The sequence below is a fragment of the Cnephaeus nilssonii genome (genome assembly GCF_951640355.1).
Source record: "Cnephaeus nilssonii genome assembly, chromosome: 2".
In the NCBI taxonomy this organism is placed as follows: Eukaryota; Metazoa; Chordata; class Mammalia; order Chiroptera; family Vespertilionidae; genus Cnephaeus; species Cnephaeus nilssonii.
The window spans coordinates 89392003-89405205 of record NC_137073.1 but is presented as its reverse complement, the minus strand read 5'-3'; positions in this window follow the sequence as shown (position 1 = coordinate 89405205).

Genomic DNA, 13203 nt, shown 5'->3' with positions numbered 1-13203 from the left:
ACCTGTCCAGGGATGGTCTCAGCTAGAATATATATTCACCAATCTAAGACTTCTCAGTCCAAGCATATTCTGTGACACAATTGGGCTAAATATTAATTGCTAAGGATAGAGATGGTATTCTATGTGGACATGTAATTGTTCGGTCTGTAGTAGAAGACAATAGATTCTAAGTGACAAATAATTAAAATACCTATCTATGACTTTGTTCCTTCATTTGTTTTATTTTAGAGATGCATTTAAAGCAATCTGTGATTTGAAAAAGGATTTCATCCTGCTTAGAATGACTGTTTTCTTCCACACATCTTTGTGCTCATTTACATGGTAATTCATAGGTGCAATACTAGTGGGACTAAGTCAACATAGCAATTGCTACCTTTCCGAAGAAATGTACAGCATTCATTATTTATCATGCTACTGGGATAGTAAACAAAGTCCACAAAGACACTCATTGTTTAAGGCTGAGAAAAGAAAGAAATCCTTGAATGTTCTTGCTTTTCATCTAATTTTGTCTTGTTTCTTTCAGACTAGGAAGTTAGAAAATAGTAAGTTAGCAGCATAGTGAGGACAGTGGCCTCTGAATGTTTTCAGTAAAACCCACTTTGTAATATCACCAGTTTGGTTGTGCTTTAATAAACACTAATTGAGGAAATATATTACTATTAAAGATATGAATTCAGTAATACCTTGAAATAATTTTGTATTTCATTAATCAGAGTAGCATCTATATAGTTAAAAAATATAGTATATGTGTGTATTAAAGAGCGTGTATGAAAGTGTGGGTATGCATGTGTATGTTTATTCAGTTAAAAGAAAATACATAGTTGGTGCAGAAATGCCAGCATGCTCCAAGGTTCTGAGGCCTAAGGCTGGCAAAGAGGGAGGGAAGGAAATGCCTTCATGGAGGACCTGGGGCCTGGTCTCCTGTCCCCACTCAGGGGCTTGGCGGGTGGCTTCAGAGAATTCTACCTTTCAGCTGTTGATCCTTCTTTCCCTGTAACAGAGTGCTGGCTTTAGAAGACTTGTTCATTTTCGTGTAACCTCTTGTGCGACTCTGCTAAGTTTTAGGTGTGTGGCATTTTGCTTGCAGCTATTGTCCAATGCCAAGGCACTGCTTCTACCTGCTGTGTGAGTCAACTACTGACCGCCCTCCCTCTGCCCCAGAATAACTAACGAGCACAGCAGCAGGGATCAAGAGCTCCTGTGAACATTCAATTAGCCAAGGAAGCTCTGTCCCTGTGCCGGGTCCCCAGGAGGTCCTCAGCCCATGATTCCTAGGCTTGACTGGTGGTCACTGATGAGGCCATTAATCATCCTTCAGCACTGCTCATTGTCGACCTCCTCCAGGAAGACACGGTCTTGTGTCTTTTTCTGTGATTTGCTCTCTGCCCCATGTAAACATTTGACTATCAAAATGGCATCTCATTTGGGCCAGAATTGTGACGAGATTTCCCTACTGTAGAAGAGGATCAAGTGTCTCTTGATTTGAGGCTTGTGGCCACACCTCCTTTATTAGAACCAGCAATGGTGACAGGAAGAGGGTTATAAGATACTTCCAACACAAGGTTTCAATTGTAGGACTGTCTTCTGGACTTCACGTTCAGGATAAAACATTCTTATCCGGTTCATACCAATACCAAAGAAGTCTTTATTTGTGAAGTGTTTCCTAGAGTTTACCTGCTTAAACCTTGATTAAATCTGTATGAAGTGTAGTTCATACAACTTTCCAATTATATACTGTCATTTAAACAAACTGTATGTACTGTTTTTATGAAAATTATTTATACTGGGATGAATTTTATTCCATGAAAATTTTATATTGAAGGTTTGATCCATCAATAACTTACTGTACATATGAAGTTTACTCAATTATCCTTCTGTCATTGAGAGTTATTGTTTATGGCCATTATTTTTATCAAGTTCAATTTTAGAAATCAAGTTCAGTTTTAAAGACCTAACTTTTATATAAAAATTTTGCTATCTTTGCAATTTATTTACTAATGAATTATAAGGCATACAGTTTTTAGCCTCTGTATTCTCATAAATAGTAATAATAATAGCAATAATGATAGCAATGATTATACATTGAATGAAATAAATTTTGTGGTGTAGGGTTTTTTTCCCAATACAAAATAAAATTAGCAATTCTTCACAGATATGATTGTCTAACCACTAATGCTGTATACTTGAAGTTAATACAAAATAATATTGAATGTCAATTGTAACTGAAAAATAAAATAAAATAGTGAGGGGTGTATGATCATATGGAAACAAAAATGAAACCAAAAGGAGGGGATTCCAAGCACCTTACAGGTGGGTAAACACATGTAGATTTGAGAGAATGGCATACCTAGAGAGGCCATGGAAGTTTTTTAACACCCCATACCTTTCCTGTGCATCTCTTCCATCTGGCTATTCCTGAGTTTTATTCTTTCATGATAAAATGGCGATCTAGAAAGTAAAAAAAAAAATAAAATTCTGCATTGACCAGGTGTGTGATTTTGGTATAAATCCAACTCTTCACATTCTTCTAGTCACATAGAAAAAAAAGTAACATAAAATACACAATACCACTTAAAATATCATAGAAAACATAAAAGACTTAGGAATAAGTTTAACAAAATATATGTAGAAACTATATACAAAAAACTCCAAAACAACTTGCTAAAAGGAATTTAAGATGTCCAAAAAAAAAAAAGGAGATATATGTAGACCATCTTCATGGAACTGAAAATTAAACATTGTTAGGATGTTTATTCTCTCTATAAAGTTTATATAATACCAATCAAAATTTCAGTAGGATAAATAAATAAGATATATACCTATTTTATTTTAATTGGAATTACATAAAATTCTTAGATTAATTTTGGGAGAGTTGACATCATACTATATTGAGTCTTCTAATCCATAAAGCAGGTATAGCCCACTATATATTTAAGTTTTTGTTAACATTTTTTTAGTTTTCTGTGTAAAGGTTTTAAGTTTTGATATTTTTTAGACTATTGTAAATAATACCTTTTTAATTTTTATGTTCTAATTAAAATATTTTTGTAGACTTAGATTTTTTATTTTAAAAAACATGTCATTTTTGAATAATAAAATAATGGCTTATTTCTCCCTTTTTAAACTTTATTTTTGCTTCTTCATTTAACTAGATAGAATTGCAGTAGACATAGCTGGTAGATATTAATGTCCTGTTTCTGACCTAAAGAATAAATCTTTAAATGTTTTACCATAAGAAATGGATGCCTGCTATAGGCTTGCTGTAGATCAACCTTATCAAGAGAAGGAAATGTTCATATATTTTCAGAATGCTAATAGTTTTTATCATAAACATATATTGAATTTTAACAGATATGTTTCTGCAACTACCGAGATGATAATATGTTTTTCCCCATAATTTTATTAATTTTGTAAAGTTAATCAAACACATTTTCTTAGGTTAAATTAACACAGCATTCTAGAATAAACCAAGTGTTGTTGTGATATATTAAACTGTTAATACATCACTAGCATTTATTTATTTGTTGATATTTTATTTAGGGCTTTCACATTTATGTTCAAGAATAATTGACCTGTTATTTTACTTTTGGTCATGTCCTTGTCAGGGTTTGATATCAAAGTTATAATGGGCTTCCTAAAAAATATAGGTTTGCTCTCTCTTATTTTTTTCTGAAAATATTTGTATAAGATTGTTGGCATTTTCTCTTAAATGTTTGGAAGAATTAACTGATAAAGTTATGTAAGTCTAGAGGTCCCTTTAGTAAATATGTAACTATTAAGATTTTTCATCTTTTGTGTTGGTTTTGATAATATTTTTTAAATGATTTTTAAATTTTATCTAAATTATCAATTTTTAAACATGTTTCCAATTTATAAATTTGTTTAAGTGTCTTTATCATTTTAATGTAGAATCTGTATGACCATCACCTTTATTCTTCCTGATAGTAATACTTGTATACTGTTTATTTTTCTTAATATTCTTACCAGAAATATGGTTTATTATTTTGCTGAGATTAAACTTTTATAGTCATGATTCTATTATTTGATTTATGTTTTTATCTTTATTATTTTCTGCTTGTTTTTTTGAGAGTTTAATTTATTGTTCATTTTCTAGCATCTTGAGATAAGTAATTAAATTATGCATCTTCAGCTGATTTTATTTTCCAAAATATGTATTTAAGCTATGAATTTTCCTTTAAGTAAAGCTTTTTATACATTTCTCCAGTTTTGACACATTGTATGTTTAATATCATTTCCTTAAAAATATTTCCAACTTTCATTTGCTTTCTTCTTTGGCTTATGGATTATATCAGAGTGTGTTGCTCAAATTGCAGACATTAGAAATTTTCTGATAATATTTTTATTATAGTCCACTTTTATTCCAAAGTCATCTGCAAACTTATTTTGGATATTTCCCTTGAAACTTATTGGAAATTACCCTATGATTCAATATTTGGCCAATTTTGGTAAATGTTCTCGGTAGGCTTGAAAACTAGCATGTCTTTTTTAAAATTTTTTTAATGTGTGTATGTGTGTATATATATGTTAACAACTCATAAGTCCATCAACAATATTGGATAAATTGGAGTATATTCACATGATGTAATCTGACATAGCAAAGTGGACAAGGAAAGCACTGCTCCTGGCACAAACATAACATTGGATGACAAAAATCAGAAACAACAACCATTACCAAAACAAAAAACACAGTTAAAGTCAATCTGTGGGCTGGAAGACAGAGAAATGGTTATATTTAAGAAGGGTAAGGCATGGCAGGGATAGTTGAGCAGCTTTTGGGGTGCTGCCTGTGTTGAATAACTTAATTTGGGTGGTGGTCACATGGGAAGGTCACTGTGTAAAAGTTCATCCAGCTCTACACCTGTGATTTGCTCACTTTTCAGCATGTAGTTTATACTCAATAAAATTTTCATAAACAAACAAAAATGACATAAAATATAAGCAAACAGAACATGCCAGGGGCATTCACTTGCTGAAAGACCTCCAGGAGGTATCAGTCCGTGTCCCCTCCACAGACCCTGTTTACCCCTTTGAGTCTCTCCCAGTGCAAGCTGGCAAGAGGTTCCCGAAATCTGGAATTTTCTCTTCTCCCACTGTTTGCCTTCTTCATGCTTACTAAATCTAAGCCTCAGCTTAAATCCAATATTCTCCAAGAACAATGTGATAATGTCTTCCTGATTTTCCTCGTATAGGATCCAATATTTTTATTTCTTATTTGTACTGAGTAAGTTTTTAATTTTCTTAGGATGTTTTCACATTTGGGGGCCTTGCTGGATGGCGAGAGACTGCCCTTACAGTGTTAGCTAATTCTTGGAAATAGCAAAAGATCCCCCTGTGAACACACTTTTTATATGAAAACTATCCAATCCAGACTCCTAACTATCTTCTCAATTTGGATTTTACACCCCACAAAGCAATATTCCACTGCTTAATCAACCTAGGGTCAGGTAGCAGACAATTAAGGACAGCCCTATGCCCTCGATTCCCTGAAATAATTCAAATCAACAGTCATACATTGGCTTACCTCCCTCGCTAGTTTCTTCTCCAGAACACCAAAATACAGGCTTTTGCTGGTGCTCTGCCTTGCTCCCCATCCCGCGCCACCATGGACTCTGGGCTTAACTGTGTGGCCCTGCATGGCCTGGCGCACCTCCTGTTTCTAAGGACCTATGAGTATAAACACTTATTTTGTGACAGTTATTGTCATGTCCACGCGTCTTGCCACACTTGATTAAAACAAATCCAGGAAACATTTTAAGATAAGAGTGTCAAAGAAAATGAGTCAACTAGAGCTTAAAGGTTTAGTCAGCTGGTGCACATGAGCTGCATGGAAGACCAATGTCTTTGAGAGTGAGATCAGGGGACATGGAGAGGCGAGGAATAAATGTCCTTATGCTTTGGTTCAGGTAGAGTCTTCATCATAACTGTACTTCAATTGTCTGGATATTATCCTGGCTTTCCTGCCTCCTGCTCAGGATTCTCTGTGCTGATCCCATTCTGATAACAGTCAGAAAAGCATCTTTGAGGACTGCTCCTGCAATGCTGGTGATTTGTCATTCAAAGTTCTGGGCGGGGCGGGCGATGGTGGAAAAAAGACAAAGGAGGCAAGAGACGGGGATCCTCTCTCATTTTTGTTTGTGTCTTTTTATAGCATTTTTATGAATTCTAAATATATAAATATACACATAAATATGCACACATATATGTATATATACCTTGCACACATGTAATATATACATATCACATGCAGTATATATACTAGTAGTATATACATATATGTGGTGTACATATTTGTAGTATATATGTATATCTTATATTTATATGTGTATATAGAGAGGGAGAGAGACTGAGTTTGTTCCATCATACTCAAATGTAAAATAATCCTACTCTTTACTTTTATATTTTACATTTGTTTTTACTCACATGTTGGAAACATCCACATATACATACACACACACACACACACACACAGGTTTCTCAGACACACCTGTTTTGGATTCAACTTTCAAATTTCAGCAACTGTGAACATTGCCTGACCGAGTGCGCAAGGCCAACCAGAGAGTAGCTCTGCCCCCTGAGAGCTCCAGGGTTAGTTTCTTCATTCCACAGCGATGAGGTGGGATTGGATGCTGGCTGTTCCAGATAAATTTATCTAATCAGATTAAAAGTGGACTCACATTTCTTTCCATCTTTTGGGATGCTTCAGATACTTGCAGTCTCCTTTTGTTGGGCTAACCTACATTTCACAATATCAACAAAGGTATCCCTCTGTTCTCCCAGCGGCGTCATATTCTTATACAAAACTGTGCTAGAACATTCTCTTAGCTCTAACATGCATTTGTTTATTAAGTCTCATTTTAACTTTCTGAAAAGAGGATTATTAGTGCAATTATTATTCATTTTTCTCTGATTCTGTCATTAAATGGACAGTGTGTTTGTAAACAATAGTGGCTTTCTGTAACGAATTCCATCCTATCCCAAAGATTGCTCCTGTAAAGAGGAACAGCTGATGAAGAAAGGGGGACATTTTCTCCAACAGGTATGATGTGGGAAAAAGGTGGCCCTTTCTCCAAGAGAAATCACCCATCGGGTGGTTGTGGGAGTCTGAGCAGTTGCTCATTGTAAAGGGGGCTGTCTGGATAATGAAGTCCTGGGTGCTCAGTGCCTTCATTAGCTTCATTGCGTGACTTCTCTTAGCTTTTTTGTGAAGTGGTGTCATGGTCATGTGTTTGCTTCACTGAAGGAATTTGGATCAAAGAAATGTTATTGGAGAGAGCCCGACTAGTTACATAGGCTGGTTATTAAATCATACTCACTTTACTTACCAGCTGTGTGACCTTAGGGCATTTACTCTCCCTCTCTGAGTCTCTGGGGTAAAAGCATAGTTCCCAACATTCCAGGCACCTGGTACTTTATAGATGCCTAGTGCAGGCTTGTTCCTCCCTGTGAGGGCCCACAGGAAACTCTGCTATTGATATTGGCCAGAGTGGAGTTTACTTCCAAAAGCTTCAGTGAACCGGGATTTGGATATGAGACCTGTCATAAGAAGGGGTGCCAGAAAGACACCAGCCAGAGAGACTTTCAGCTTCTGGAGCTGACGCAAGCTGATTGAGCCAATGGTTCAGAAGGAACCCCCTCAGGGAGAAGCAATTTATTCTTCCCCCATGGAAAAGGTAGGGCGAGGTGAAAAATAATAATGGGAGGAAGCAGTGATGAATGAGGGGAGTCAGAATACGGAAGTTAAGGCCTCTTAACAGGTATAGGAAAACCAGCACACTGCTTATATTTATTGATCACCTTGAATTTGTCCTGCATGATGTTACTATAATGAGAATCAGGGAAATAAAAGTGATTTATAGGTAATTATGGGCAGGGACTCACTAATGTTCTCATCTTTAATTTGAGGCAGTCAGGATCAGTGATTACTGCCTTGATATTTTTGATGGGGAGTTGCTCTGCACATTGAGAGAGGTCAGCATTTCAGGGGGTGGGGTGAGCAGAGCAGGCTTCCTGTCAGCACCCATCTGCTCCAGGACACTCTGCCCACAAAGTGCTCCTGAGGAGAATACACCAGCTCATGTAGGAAAGGGAGTCCAGGGGTCTTGGCCGAAGGAAGACCTTACTCTGCAAAGCCAGTGTTTGGGTGTGAGTCATGTGGGGCACCCCTGAGTGGCCATCTGGAGTCTCTTCTGGGAAGCTGCTGACCTCATGTGATCTCAGACATCATTTGACTCTTGACTCTAGTGACTTTGCCATTTGAATATAACTACCAGGCACAGAGGTCTCCGTTTGTGAGGCGGACTTGAAGTGCAACCCAGGGGCTCTGCTGACACTAAACACGTAATTCACACGCAAGCATTTTCCTTACTTGGTGGCAAGTTACATTTTGGTGTCTGACTTTCTGGTTTCATATTAGGTAAATGTACACACACACAGTACAATGAAAATTACTTGTACGTGTGAGTTAAAGGCAGGCCTGTGGGATGGGTCTGATAGTATATAAAAGACTGGATCCAGATCCCTGTGACCTGCTGCATAACCTTGAGTGGGTTACTTGAAAAAATTAACCTGTATTTTAGAAGACGATTAGTCCCATGAAAAATGACAGAACCAAAGGGATGCTGATGTTTGGTACATAGGCACTCAATGAATACTTATTGATAAATGAATAAATGAATGAATGAATCAGTCAATCAATCCACACAGGCTCTTCAAAGTTACTTGGCATGAGTTCATGATCTTTACACCCTCCTCTTAATCTGCTTCTGCCCTTTGTGTCTACAATGCTCAACGCAAAAGTGATTCAGTAAATGTCAAATGAATGGATTGACTTTTGCTGTAGGCCCCAATGAGGCTTGTTTCATATTCTCAAGTGGATGATAAAGTCTAGACTTCTGAGAGTCCCCCTGGGTCTGTCCTGATCAATTCAAGAGCCCTCCTGCCCCCAGCAGCTTGATGATAAAACACACTGCACAGCCAGTATTAGGCACTTTCACTCTCATTAATCGGTTCTTTCTGTGAATATTTATTGTCTCCTGTAGGATTTCAGGTAGGCTCAAGCCCTAGTCTGCATTTATTTTGTCCTTGAAAAAGAAGGAAAGGGATTTTTCCAATGGCCTCCAATGACCATGAGGTACAGGTGAAGGATGTGGAGATCAACACTTCTGATTTCACCCAGGGGGCAACCCCATAACAGGATTAAAAAGAGGAGATCATAGATGTCTTTGAAAAAGTGAGGTCTAGAGAAGTGGGTGATAACTACCTCAGCCTTCTTGCTGTCCTCCAGGGCTTCAGGCCCACCCCAGCCTGGTTAACCCTTGTTAGCTGCTGCTGCAGCAGCAGGCAGGGGAGGTTGGTGACACACAGCTTCCGTTTTCAACTTTAGGATGAAGGGCTGTGGCTCAGAGAGATCCCTTGGCTTGCCTGAGACCCCCAGGCACACAGTGAGAAATCCAGACTTGGAACCCACAGTGCTGATGGTGAACAAGACACCCAGAAAGGTCCCACTGGAAACTGGAGGGCAGGAAGAGGGGATAGGCTTGGGGTTCAGGGAGAAGGACAGGACCATGACCTAGGCAGGTTGTCAGGAACTCAGGTCCAGCACAGAAGATACAGTTGGGAACCTGCTATGGTGCTGGAGGGCAGGCCCCAGAGGAGCTGACAATCCCTCACTGAGCCTTTGTGTGGGGGTCCAACTGCCCAGCAGGTAGCTAAGCACTGGTGCTGACCATTCCTCGACTGCCCCAGAGGTTCCACAGGGAAGCCCAAGAACAGTCTCTTCACCTGTGTACCATTTACAGAAGTGAGAAAGGGCTACCTCTGACATCTCCTCATTGTCACAAATCTTAAAACCAATTTAACTAAATTTAGCTTCCTGGGATTAGGTGCTGCCCCATAACTTCTAATGGTACAGCAATGGAAGTGTGGCAACGCTTCTTCTAGTTTTTCCTTTAAATGATTGTGTCACATATGAAATGGTACACAAAACACACATGCATATACATATATATGTACACATGTATATGTATATGTATATGTATATGTATATGTATATGTATATATACACACATACTAGAGGCCCAGTGCATGAAATTCGTGCACTTGGTGGGGGGAGGGGCCCTCAGCCCGGCCTGCACCCTCTTGCAGTCTGGGAGCCCTCAGGGGATGTCCTACTGATGGCTTAGGCCCGCTCCCCACAGGGAGCCATCAGTCAGACATCCTTAGCATTGCCGCGGGGGTGGGAGAGGCTCTTGCCATCCCCACTGCGTTCACCAGCTGTGAGCCTAGCTTCTGGCTGAGCAGTGCTCCCCCTGTGGGAGCGCACTGACCACCTGGGGTCAGTTCCTGCATTGAGCGTCTGCCCCCTGGTGGTCAGTGTGTATTATAGTGACTGGTCATTCTGCCGTTTGGTCTATTTGCATATTAGCCTTTTATTATATAGGATATATATACATATATACATGTCTATATTACACACATGTATCATATGTGAATTCTGTCTTAGTATAATAAAAACCCTAATCCTGCAATAATCTATACAGTTAAAACTCTCCAGGTCCAGAGGAAAACCATCCCAACACCAGTGTGTGTCCTCAGAGTTCTTTCTCTACAGGTGCAATTTCTATAATTGGCATTTCTCTCAATAAAAACTTAAATGCACACAGGAAGTGCCCAATAAGTGGCAGGTCACAATATGCTATAAGGACACTGGCTAAGTCAGTGATGTGTGTGCAATGAGTCTCTATATGGGCACATGGTTATTACAGGAGGTGGCTCCGGAGCCACAGGGCAGGCAGACATGTGGAAGGTCCCTCTGTATCAGCCTCGAGGGAGGAGTTAGAATTTATAATGAAAGTACTTATGTATTCACAGAGCTCCACGACCTGAAATGGGTCTTCCCATGGGGAAATTAGAACCAGGAGTCTGGGGGCTTATCTGAGGTCCCAAACTCAGCCAGAGGCAGAACCAGAGCTGGCCCACTTCTCCCCATGCCTGCTGTCACTGACACCTGTTACTCTCAGGGCCGAAGCCTTGGACAGGTGGCAGTACAGAGGTGAGAAGAGGGAATACTCTATCACATTCCCACAAGGTGGACAAAGTATGGGGACATTCTGGTGGCGATAGCTCTCTCTACATCTAATGCAGATGCCCTGTTCCTTAGACACAGAGGCAGGTTCATGGGCATGACACCGTCACGTGCTTATTCCCCAGCTGGGAGTAGGGTGCTGGCTCCGGGAAGGTTTGATTTGACCTAATGAGGTGGGAGATGAACATGAAAGCTGTCTCCCTCCTTGAAGCAACAGTGCGCTCCTGCTACAACACAGGGAAAATTCAACAACAACCAGGAAGAATGTCTGACACTTGCTACCCCTTCAACCTTGAAATTGCTCACAACCAAGGGGCATGAACTGCAGAGATAAAGCTGTCTTGAAACAGGCAGGGCCCCATGGATTTAAGCTCTTTTCAATTTTTAATTCTTATCTTTTAGCTATGTGTTTTTTTCTAGCTAAGTGATTTGGACTGGCTCCAAAAGTCGCTCTTAGGGAGCAAGAAAAGCCGTGAACTAAATGCCAGCTTTCTGCACAGGCTGGCTGGGATTGGCTGGGATCGGCTGTGTGGCTGCTGGTAGAATGAGCCCTGACAATGAGGTGAACCAAGCCAGGCCTTGACAAACAGGTTCTCAGATGGTCCAGCACTGAGCAGATGCTGGGAAGTATTATAGGTGGGCATCATTACCTGATACCAAGGTGGGGAAAAATGTAGTGACATGGTTCTTGCTTAATTCAATAATTACATGCATCTTGCCAGTGGCCTGAGTTGTTGAACCAGTCTTTAGGTTGACCTTGTAAATTGTTGCCCAGGTCCCCAGCAGAATGAATCTCACCATAACTGAGAGCCTGCCCCACCTCTGAGTTTATGATCCTCTCTGCACTTCCCTCCATCTGGTCCCTCACTGGCTTGCTTTCTCTTCATTGTCCTCGCCCTGCATACATTGTTTATGGTCTCTCCCCCATTAGTCTGCAAACCCCCTGAGAGGGATGCTGTGTTGCTTCATCAGCAAGACCTAGGGTCACACACAGTTGGTCCTCAGGAAATAAAGGTTGAGTCAAAATGTCCCAAGTCAGCAACAGAATCCCAGATCTCTCCTGCACTGCCTCTTATCCAGGTCACAGAGGCTCCTGTCTTCAATCGCCCATGCCATCCGCATGACCACAGAGGTGGAGCAAACACCACTTGGTAGAACAGAGTTCTGGGATGTGGGACAGTTGGTGGCTGGAACGAGTGTTCCATTTTACTCCCCCCTGTATTTTATATTTCCCAAGAAATTTCTCTGTTGTTTGTAGTTGTTATAAGAATTATGGGGTGTTTTAAGCTGAAAGGTTAAGAGAGTGTGTCATCTCCCTGGTACCAGGTGGGTCTTGTGTCTCTCTTGGTGCAGCTGAGGAGCATGGCCTCGAGTGCTGCCCAAGGAGTGAGCAGGACTGCTTGTGGGACAGAAGGGTGAAGAGACCTAAGGTCATTTAGTCAGGGTTTCTCTTCTCCGCACTATTGCCATTGTGGGCTGGGTCAATCTTGGCTTCGGAGAGTATCCTGTGCATTGTAAGATGTTTAGCAGCATCCCTGGCCTCCACTAATGCATGACATTAGCAGCCTCCACCAAAGCAAATGACAATCAGAAATGTCTCCAGATATTGTCCAATGTCCCCTGGGAGTGAAACAGTGACCCGTTGTAAACGAGCACTTTCATTATAATGCATAGGTTAATGTTGATGGTGGGGTGGAGCTGGGGAACACCTCCTCCAAGCATTCTTGTTTTTATGGTTCCAGCTGAGGATTTTCTCCAGAGCCCTCCTACCAATGGGAAGTTCAGAGCAACACTTAGATTTATCTTTTAAAATATTTAGCATATTATTATGATTCATATATCAGAGCATTTTGTGCTTCCAAACTATTTTAGAAGTTGCCAAAGCAACTTTCCCAGCCCAACTTGGGTCTGTTATGGTTACTGTGAGTGTGTCTATATCATGGATGGAAAACCCAGGTCTTGGAAGGGTCGAGAGGTGATACCCAGGCTGAGATGGTACTGCCACACAGACCTTCTAAACCCTGAGAACCACAGAACTCCTACACTGCTTCTGTGCCTTTTCCTGTAACAGCTCTCTAACATCTAGGTGACTTCATTGG